Genomic DNA, 11,678 nt, shown 5'->3' with positions numbered 1-11,678 from the left:
TGGTGGTGTAGGTAAGTCCCATTTCTGTGCCAGGGGGGAAGGAAAAAAAGATTTGGCTCCAAATCTCAGGTGACTGAAACATTCCTCAAGGCATGTGTTTTCTATATGCAAACACACAGTGAAATACAGACTTGGCTTCTAACTGGACCCTCTAGCAACATAAATATTAACAGTTGATCATATGGCAGTTAGGTACAACCTTCCCTTAGCAGTAATCGCATTTCCCATTGTGTTTCTACAAATCTTCTCCTGTCAAGGGCTTTCAGTCATTAATATCTGTGGAGATAGGCCTGAGACACTACAAGGACTGTGCTTAATCTCCCTTCTTCAGTTTCCCACACTGTGTTCATGCCTTTCACAGCATCATCCATCAGACACACAGATGTAGGTCTATAACTTTTAAAATGAAGACCCAACTTACAAATTTAGGTGGGATATTTTTCAACATTTTGTCGTATTAGATCCCACATCAAAATCCTCAGACTCCAGAGCCTATGTCTCTTCTGCAGCAGGCAGAGTATTTCTTAAAGTAAGGATTCTAGTCAGTTAGGGTTTTTTCTGACATAAATCAAAATTACTTTTGTTTATTGATTCACTTTTTGCTTCCTGGTCTCTGTATGTTCAGAGAGCGGTTTGAATCTGTGATTCATGAGATAATAATTCATAAGCCTCTGAAAAAGTACATTACGAGAAGCTATTAAGGAATGTAAATTGTCATGGTTTGAAAGACAAAGTACTTTCAGGAATTAAGAAAAGCTAAAGACTGAAAACAAAGTAGAAAAAATGGTGAAATATAAGCAGGATGAAAAGGTAATGGTGGGGTGTGATCACAGACACACATGTAGCAGTGCTCATGACTTAGAGAGGGACCAGAAAGCAAAGCAGCACCAGTCCCGGATGAAGCACCCCTCAGGTTCTTAGCTAGATCCCATACAGAGTGTGGCAGCAGCTGTAGTTCAATACCGATAAATGCAAGACAATAACTGGACATACATTTTGTGGGATCTAAGTTAACTAACCTCTTAGCTGAATGTGAAGGACCAATTCACATTCAAAATGAAACTCAGTCTGGTTGTGTCTGTTGACAGCTTGCTTGCAATATTTACTCAATCTGCAGGACAAGAGGATTTATTTTGGATTTATCATTCAAATTCCTGTGCCACTGTAAAAAAATATCTGCTGGCATGTACCAGAGTCTTATATTTGTTGATTCTATTAACAAATCTGGCAGATTTATGGAGGATGAATTGAGTTGTAGTCTTTTTCATGAAACAAAACACAAACCACACCTCAGATCAAGTAGTATATTTTTCATAAATGTTTAATTGACAGGTGCAAATAAGATGATAAAAGAAAGCTTTTATATCATATATGATGATTCACACATGCATAGCCTGTGCTTATCCAGGTTAAAGTATCACTGAGGTAAGTAAATGTCAGGGAAATCTCAAATATTACAAAGTAAGTTTACCAGACCAAAACACTTAATTTCTTATATTTAATATTAAAAACTGATTTTGTGGGTGGTAGAGGAGATTTCCCTCTGTAAAGTGTTCTCTTTTCACAATTATGGGAAATGTTCTTTCAACTGAAATTACTGTTCCTTGTAGATGACCCTGTTAACTAACAACCCCTCCTTGATTCAATCCTGTAAATGCTTTTAGATCCCACCTCTGAAGTATTTTGCCCCTTCCATACTGTTATTTAAATGAACTCTGACATTTCCAAGTACAAATTGATGAAAGACTTACCTGCATTACAGAACACATGGTGGAAAATAATGCCTATCTAACATACTAAGTGTAGTCAGATGCTCACCTTAAATTGGCAAATTTACCTTTGTTCCTTGTTCCACTTGATCAGCCAAATGCTCTGTTCTCATTGATCTGTCTCACTGTTCATAAATTAAGTTTACTGTGTCACCAAAACTGACAGGGAGGGTGTAAGTACGTATGTGTGTATGATTGTGTGGTTATGTACATATACACATGCCTATAAGTGTACATATAAAGGCACGTGAATTTGTATATATATATCTATATATATATATTTGCAGCAATTTCTCATGCAGTAACCATCCTATGATTCCAATCACAATTATGATCACTAAGGACATTTGCATACCAACACTGATTACATTGGAAATTCCCTGTAAGGGCATCCTTTTTGTTACTCAGGCAGAGATACTTTTTGATGTCAAAGCAGCAGCACAAACACGAGATAAGGAGCCCTGCCCCAGTGAGTAGGGCTCACTAGCTCCAGCGCAGTACCATATTGTTGTCACTGCTGCATTTCCACTCCTGAAACTACATTCTTTTTGGAGGACTTTTAGTGTAAGGACTTGGTACCTGGGATGAGAGTAAACCCAGAACTTTGTGAGGCAGTCATACAGAAAGCAGTGTTTCCTGCCTTATGCTACAGCTTTTCACAGAATTCAGTTACCAAATACAATCCAGAGCAAAAACAGAGGAAAGGAAAAGAGAGAAAAGGCTTGTCTGCAGGTTTATGTGAAATAATTGGGTGGAGTGAAAGGAGGCAGTTAGTAGGCTGATCTATTCACCTTTTACTTCATGCAGGGGAGTAGCAAGGGGGAATGTTTTAGAAGATGAAATCTTTCTTCATGCTGAGCAGTCCCATGTCTCCCTGTATTCAAACAAGCCTTTAGATTGATTATGTGCTCTGTATAATAATTTCTATGGCAAAGGGAGAAAAAAAAAATCCTTCAATGTCCAACATCATTTCTGTCTCCCCAAAAACTGTGAGAAGTATCAGATGTTGTCAGAACTGTTTTTCAGTCTGATTTATCTTGCGCTAAACCTGACTGTGATGGCAAGCAGCACTCTGAATACAGCACACACTACACACAGCTTCATATTATGACCAGGTCTTTGGGTTGTGTTGGTTTTTTTTGTTTGTTTTTTTTTTAACCACTTAATTAAATAGAGTCATTTGAAATTGTTTAGGGAAGTTAAAATCTGCTGCACTTGAGCAAAATAGTACTGAATGCAATTACAGTAGTTATTACTAGCCTTCATTTGTCACCAATTACATCAGCATCTGTGTGTGCACATAATCAGAGTGACCCCCCATGAACTTCCCTGAGAAAGATGCATCAAAGCCATTGGTCTTGCTACCCTCCGTCCTTCTTACTCAGCTGGTTTCCATGAGTTCAGCTGGGGGCTATCTCCATTCTGTTCTTCTTCCAGGAGTGGATCCTGTGTTTAATAAACCTTTTCCCCTGAAAACACAGGGATATAGGAACTAAGTGTGCTGTAGGGAGGGAGAAAGTGAACTTGTTACTATGACCATCTGTTTATGCCAGCAATGCAGAACAGGGACCAGACAGAGACAACTTCAGTAGCTTTCTCACCCCCATCTATCCCATGAAATACGTACAACATTCTGGGACAACATATAAATGTTATCACGACTTCATTAGGGAGGTGAAAGGCTCTCATAGTTCCACATTTCGTGGCCCTGAGGAGACCTGCATGCTGAGAGAGTTGCTTTCCAAGCCCTGGATGAAAACTGTTATCAAGTTAGGTTCCAGTTAGGGTTATGGACAGATGAAAGACAAGTAGGAAAGGAAACAGAGATTTGGTCACCTGGAGATATCGAAACTGGAGAAACAACACTCTCTTCGATGTAGAACTGAAACAGATTATCACGGCTCAGGTGGTAAATTGAGGCCTGATAACAAGTCTACAGCAGAAAAAAAGGACTAAGGACAAACTGGTGACCGGGAGACAGAATAAGCTGTACAGTCAGATTTTGGTTTCCTGACTTCTCGGAAATACATCTGTGACTAAATTAGTTGAGGTTAGACAAAATGCCAGTCACAAATATCATAGTGCTTTGCTCTTCACTCCGTTAACTAAGAAACACATCTGAATTTCAAATGAAGTTGCAGCTATTATACAAATATATGTGTATATATTTATTTATATTTATATTTTTTTTTGTTAAGGCAGAGTCTGTGATTATGGTCCCTGTGCCCTGCAAGGAGCTGCACATACAGATATGGCCATATTCTACTACATGTACCAGCACTGTTTGGGTGCTCAGCAGGTTTTCTCCTGACATAAATAACATTAATTGTTATTCAGTGTAGGTAAGACTTGGATAAACCAGCTCATCAAAGACACAAGAGACGTACTTGTTTGAGGTATTCACTGTGGATTTCCTTCAGCAGTGTGAAATGGATGGGATTCTTGAGCTGTTGCACCTAGGGCTTTCAGCCATAGTAATTGCATTGAAGAAGATATGGGTAGGATGCAACCCATTATGGCATCTTTGTGTCTCTCCTGTTTTGGCAGCAATAAAAAAATAAATAAATTACCATGTAATGATAAGAAACACCCTGTTTGTCTTAGTTCAATAGTAATTGCATACATGTACATTTTACAATACTAATTAATACAAGTTATCATTGTAAAAATCTCCTAATATGATTATCCTGCATGTCCACATTGTCTTGTTTCCTGGAATTCCCTTCCACCCAACCACCCACTGGTAGACACCTCCACTGTAGGCAGATTAGTAGTAAGACAGGAAACCTACAGTTTGACATTCCCCAAATTTTTTCTCCTGGTAAATCTATTCTTAAGATTTTTCTGCAGTGATGCAAAACAGCAAGAGGCACTTGCACATGATAGAGTTATTGTGAGTATTAAACAGCTGTCGAGTCATCAAAGATGTAGCCACTCCTGGCCACTTTGGAGAAGTAATTCTATTTAACCACTGCACTCTTTTCATGCTAAGAGGATCCTGTTACTGTGCAGTGACAAGGGAAATTAGTGTTTATGTATAGAAAAAGCATTACACGTGTTAAAAAAAAAATTTTAGAGCTGTCTCAGTTTGAGCCAGGATGAAGACACTTTTCCTTTTAATTATTTTTTTTTCCTTCAGGAAGCTTTCTTTTAACTAGTAGCAAAGTGCTCCAACTAAGACTGATAACAGCTGGAATGTTTTTGTTATTGCTGGGGCTCTAAGATCACGTTTTTCCCTGCTGACTCAGACACTACAGAGAGATATTCCATTCCATATATCTATGTAAGCTCAGAGGAAGGTCAGAGATCACAGAAGACAACTTCCTTCCTGTTTCTTCTTCTCTTCCATTCATGGCCGGCATCCAGGAGGACTCCGTCTATCCATCACCATCAATGCCCAGGCTCGAGCTCTCCTGACTCTTATCATTCTACTTTCTTCAGCAGCAGTCTGGGATTTTTTGGGACTGTTCGCAGCTCAGGAGATGCTGTGGGAGTTGCTGGGGGATGCAACAGGGGTTTTACACATTCCTGAATCTACTTGTATAGAATTGTATATAATTTATTTTATCATTAGTGTTTCATTAAAGCTGTGTAGTTTAGTTTTCAATCCAGTAAAGTGTCTCTCTCATTCTCTCTCTCCTTCTCTACCTGGGTGGGAGGCAGACAGGATTGAGAGCATTGCTGTTGAACCTGAGTCAAACTGTGACAACAAGAGCAAAAGATTTTATCTTCTACAGAAAGGGAGAAGGACAAAGTGAAACAAATGTGAAGATGAAACAGAAGTATGCAAGTGACTGGAAATGGAAAGTAATCTCAGTTGTCCTTGTTCCTCCTCAGGACCATACCTCTGCTGTTGACCTGGAGATGACTGGTGGGACCAAAGACATCTTTGCTGAAATTACTGCCAGTAAGCACACACAGTCTGTATAAAGCTGAAAGAAAGCTTTTAATTAAACCAGAGAGACCATCTACAGGGCAGGGTATTTCTCTAAGCTGTTTTTGTTAGAAAAGATGTCAGAAATGCGAGGTGAGAGAGAGTGCAGAACTGATGAAGTGACCAACTGCATCCATTCCTTTAAGAGCTTTGAACTATTCATAGCCTCTGTACCACTTGATCTATCTGTGGGAAGATCAAGAGAAGCATTCTGGCCAGATTGTCCAAGCTGCTAAGTATCTGCCACTGTCATTCACCTTTTGCTCCTATGCACAACTGGCTTTTTTGAGTACCAGGTTACTCTGGATGTACTAGAACACCTCATATTTTTCAGAGAAGCAGCCCCTTCTCAGCTAATCCCTGGGATAGCTGGAGGTCAGCTTCCCTGGGACAGGAAAGTCAGAACTCTCTACAGGTATTCAGCGTGGGTGTAAACATTCATCCTTTGCTCTGTGGGAACTATACTACAGGCAGCAAACCAAGGCACTTTGCTTTACCCTTGACATATCTATATATAAATATTTGTAGCTAGTAATGACACTAGCATCTCCTCTTCTCGGCATAAGTAGGCATTTGGCAAATAAAATAGTATTGCTTTTTCTAAGATTCTGCAGTTCTTTGCACTTTTTTGTGATGCTCAAAAAGGTTATAAGCCTCCATTTGAGAACATTGTGATAGACTGACACAACACCAGGGCTGAAATTAGGACTATATCTACCATTACATCACTGAAATTTGGAGCATGTGCAATGCTTGTTTGTATTTCAAATAATCTGAAAGGAACTGTTTCTGTAGTCAGCCTCCAAATAATAAGGAAAGTAATTTATTTTATATGTTTGCTTTTCAGTGAGGAAAATTGTCCTGTTCATTAACTGTTCATTTACTGTCATATAATATGCATCAGTTTTTACAAAATTGGACTGTATTTCAATCTACAAAAGCAATTTGGCACACACAAAACACAAGCAGTATTTGAGTGCTGTGCAACCAGTGAGGTCTGGACAGACTGGAGAGATGGGCAAAGAGAAACCTAATCAGCTTCAATAAGGATAAGTGTAGAGTCCTGCACCTGGGGAGGAATAGCAACATGCACCAGTACAAACTAGGGGCTGACCTGCTGGAAAGCAGCTCCGTGGAGTCCTGGTGGACAATAAGTCCATGGGACAGCAATGTGCCCTTGTAACCAAGAAGGCTAATGGTATTCTGGGGTGCATTAAGAAGAGTGTGTCTAGAAGGTTGCGGGAGGTTCTCCTCCCTCTAGTGAGACCAAATCTGGAGTATTGTGTCCAGTTCTTGGCTCCCCAGTTCAAGAGGAAGAGGGATCTACTTGAGAGAGTCTAACGGAGGGCTATGAGGATGATTAAGGGACTTCTCTTATGAGAAAAGGCTGAGAGACCTGGGGCTTTTCAGTCTAGAGAGGAGAAGGGTGAGATGGGATCTTATTAATGTGTGTAAATATCTGAAGAGTGGGTGTCAAGAAGGAGGGGCCAATCTCTGTTCAGTCATGCCCTGTGATAGGACAAGGGGCAATGGATGCAAACTGAAACACAGGAAGTTTCACCTCAACATGAGGAAAAACTTCTTTACTGTGGTGGTGACAGAGCACTGGAACAGGCTGCTCAGAGAGGTTGTGAGTCTCCTTTAACACCATTCTGGACATATTTCTGTGTGACCTGCCCTAGGAGATCCTGCTCTGGCAGGGAGGCTGGACTCCGTCTCCAGAGGTCCCTTCCAAGCTCTACCATTTTATGATTCTATGAACCACTAAATTCTATGAAGGTGACAAAGCACAAACTAACTTAAACCCATCATTGTTCTAGTAATCATGGGGCCAATCAAAAGCCAAAGGCTGAGGTTTTTGCTTAGAAAGGTGATCTGTGTGCATATTATTCCATCATTTTAAACAGAGGAGGGGCAGTTTTCTGTTGTACATTAGCATATATATTTGATCCAATCTATGCACAGGTTTTGCGTTAGCCTGCATTGATTGCAACATGAAAGGGGCTAATAGTGCTATAACTGTACAATTCCAGTGTAAATGCAGTTATAAAAGTGTACCAGTGCTTCCTACTGGTATAACTTGCCCACTTTCTCATGCAGACTTTCCCAATGTAAGAAACTTCTTGTGTTGCTAAGAGAGATGAAGCTATGGAGATTCATTTGTAATCAGGTTCCTTGCACCAACTGCTAGGGTGGGGTCTGGTGCAAGAATGTGTAGTGCCTGCTTTTCTTTTTGCTGCTCTTTAACTTCATAGAATCATATAATGGTTTGGGTTGGAAAGGACCTTAAAGATCATCCAGTTTCAACTCCCCTGCATGGTCTGGGACACTTCCCGCTAGACCAGGTTACTCAAAGCCTCATCCCTCCTGGTCTTGAACACTTCCAGGCAGGGGGCATCCACAACTTCCCTGGGCAACATGTTCCAGTGTCTCAGCACCCTCACAGAGAATTTTTTCCTGAAGTTTAGCCTAGTAGAGAAATAATAGTTCCTGGAAACTAAGAAGAGCAATAATATAAATGTCATGGCCTGGAAAACATGTAATTTGCCAACTCAGAATTTGATATATAATGATAGAAAAAAACCCAACAGTATGTGGTTTAGAAAAAGCAAAAAAGCACACAAACAAAAAAGGATAAATTTCCAGTCCAAAACATGGTTTTCCTTCACAAAACTTGCATTTCCTTCTCTCTCACTTTTGGTCCTGTCTTTGAACCAGAGTAGACAGTTTCACAAATGTTTATTTCAGGTCACAATGCATAATGTAATAGAGTATGATGAGATGATAGTCACATTTATTCACATAGACTTCTAACAGAAGTACTCATTGGATTTAAATTTGGTATTATTACATTTTTGGGTTAGTGATATGTTCTGATCTTTCCACAAATATACTTGTCTATATAGAAAAAAACCTTCCATTCAGATAGAGAGTTTTGAAGGTTTCAGAAGAAACCCAATGCCCTGATTAACTATACATAGACATTTGTAATTTTATTTTTTTCTGTCAGCATTATATAAAGTTTGACTGCTTAGAGAACGGGGCCTTCCCATCCTTCTCTGAAAAAACAATGTACAAACTGGAACTGAAACTACAGAAAACATTTGAAAATAATTCAAAATACAATCTATAATATAGAAACATGTCTTCTTTTTTCTCTTCTTTTATACAGTTAGGGTCATAATGACTTCACCAAGTCAGGATTTTTTAAGAAAGGTGGTAACTATTATTGAACTACCACATGCTAAATTTGAGGGAGGGAAAGATGAAACTAATAGATATTTTTTAGGTCTGAAATAGAAGTAGGATTTTCAAAGCAGTTCAATACTGGAAATAGCTGCTCTGAGTTCAATTTAATTATGCTACTCCATTAGACAGTCTGAGAGAAAAATGTGGATGGCACCAATCAGGAGAAAGAGGATGTTAGAAAAGGAAGAGATTATAAGGTCATCAGTTCCTGTGGGATGAAAAGAGAAATTAGTAATTATCACCTATGGAACACTCAGTTATCAGGAAACAGCTTGGGAAAAACTGCACAAAACAAGTATCTGAATTGACTCTATGGCTTTTGGTATCTTTGGAGGTCATTAGACTTTGAAAGCCATAGTTTGTAAATTCCTGCTACAACAGTGACATCAACAGTTCTATTCTACACAAAGTTTTATACAAAGATCTAGTCAAAGTGGTTAAGTTTAGATTACTTGATCTAGCATCTAGTATCTATTGAAATCAATGGGAAGATTCTTAGTCACCTAAACCAGAGTACTTTTTATAATTATTATCACTGTCATCACTATTTTTATTACTGCTACTACTGCTGTTATTATTGTGTAGATTGTAAACTAATAATGAGAGGAGGAGAGTATTTTGCTAAGATGGGGGCATAAATTTCATTTGGAGCATTCACTAACATGCTTGAAAACAGTAAAGGTGATGCAAATGCTCTCAATGTGAATATATTATATAAAATATGCCTTACACTTATGAAGTCCATGGTTACAATTATTCACAAGCGTTCTCATTCTGACTAAACAATACTGTTTAAAAATAATAAAGGAAAATGATTTTCAAACTTTAAGTAGGTCACCTCCCACAGTTTTTCTGTAAATTAGCTTTTTTTTTTTTTCAAATGGCAAACTGAGGCAGGAGGAGTCATTAAAAGTTCTGATTCCATAGAGATGCTGAATATTTTGACACTTTCTGCTCTAGAGGAAACTTCCTTGAAAAGGATTAAAATATTTTAGACTGCTTTCATACCTCTCTAGCGCTGCAGCTATGAAAGAGGCCAGAGTACAAAGCACTAATCACAAATGAGGTCTTCTCATTATCTGAGGTTCTAGCTACCCAAATCTAACACAAAGTCCTTCTCACAAATGTATCTTGAAGAAACATGAAAGCCATGTTGGGGCATTCCCATATAACTGCTTTTCCTCTCCTCTCACAAGACATCAGTTCATACAGGAATAATGGCAGCTGGAAGCCAACAAAGAGCACTTGAAACACAGCAAAACTGAAGCACTAAGGAGAGGCTGACTTTTAGCCAGAAGTTAGATTAAAATGTAGTGAAAACAGTGGGAGTTATTTTAAACTGATTGCTTTCACTACAAGACTGAACTTCTCAAGTTCAGCCTTCTTAGATGTTGTTTTCCTTTCATCAATTCACTCAGCTCCCAGGAGATCACACAGAATAAACTAAAATTAGTCAGGTTACAGTCTTGTTGGTTAATTGAGGAATAATACAAAACCCAGGTGTCTAAAACATTTTGAAGTTGAGGACTTCAGTCGTTAATTACCACAACATTATAGATGTTCCTCAGCAAGATAAATCATCCAATACAGACCTCCTCTCCCAGATTTTGCTGATATTTCACATTTTGCTGGAGGTCAAGTTAATGTTTTTCACATAAATCCTCTGCTTTGTCTGCCACCACTGGCAACTCTCTCATCTCCTGTAGTCATCAGTGTCATCAAGCTGGTGATTTTTTTTAACTGCTTTCTCCATTTCTTTTCCCCTCAGTGTTGCCATTAAATCCTGCTGCTATTTCATATATATCTGAGAAATCCAATCATTCCTTTCTGTCCCTACCAGCAAAAACATGTGTTCCCACAACATTTTATTTCTTTGCTACAGCAAAAACACTTTGTTTAATAGTGCTGTCATTAAAGCCAGCTCATACTCATTCCTCTCATAAAAGGGATTTGAACCAAACTCCTCTTTGTCTTCTCTGTCTCCTACAACTCAGACCTCACTACTTTCTTTGTTTCTGCCTTTTCAGCTTTCCTCCCCTCCCGAGGCAGTCCTGAAGGGCTTCTCAGATTTTTGGTTTCATGTTTTTCCCAGTGTAGTCAGTTAGCTATATCCCCCATTACTTTTTGGGATCTATCACCCTTTATGAAAGACATAAAGTAGTTAAAAAAAGACGAAAAAAGGGGAAACTGTAATTATGGAGGTGCAAGGTCAACGAGAAGGGGAGGACAGAATTTTCATATACATATAAGTACATACACATAAAAAATATATTAAAATATAAATAAATATACATAAAAATACATCCACGAGTCAGTTGAGCATTGTACTGGGGTGCATTTTGAACTACACCATTGAATTGGATATATCTCTTTATTTCTTCTCTTTCCTAGCCTTACAATCTCCCTTCTCTTTGGGCCACTGCGACTGCAACAAAATGCCCTTTCCTCATTGTGTTTACAAGCCACACCTGTATGGGAAGGTAATAATAAAAAAAAATATTTTAAACCAAGAGCCATATCAGGCACTGATCTTTTTTTCAGATTAGATACAGAAAGAGGAGCTTTAACAAGCAAGTATTTCTCCTGTGCCCTCTGAGAATACTTTTAAGAGCATAAAAATGCCACATACCCTGCTGATCAACGTATCAGGTGAATTCCATAGAATGAAACTCACTCGCAGTTCACTTTACTGAGGAGAAGGGGAGCAAAGAAGTGTCAAGAAGCAA

This window comes from Chaetura pelagica, unplaced genomic scaffold, assembly GCF_000747805.2.
Source record: "Chaetura pelagica isolate M959 unplaced genomic scaffold, ChaPel_1.0 scaffold308, whole genome shotgun sequence".
Classification (NCBI taxonomy): Eukaryota; Metazoa; Chordata; class Aves; order Apodiformes; family Apodidae; genus Chaetura; species Chaetura pelagica.
The sequence above is the reverse complement of the archived record's forward strand: the minus strand, read 5'-3'. Positions refer to the sequence as shown.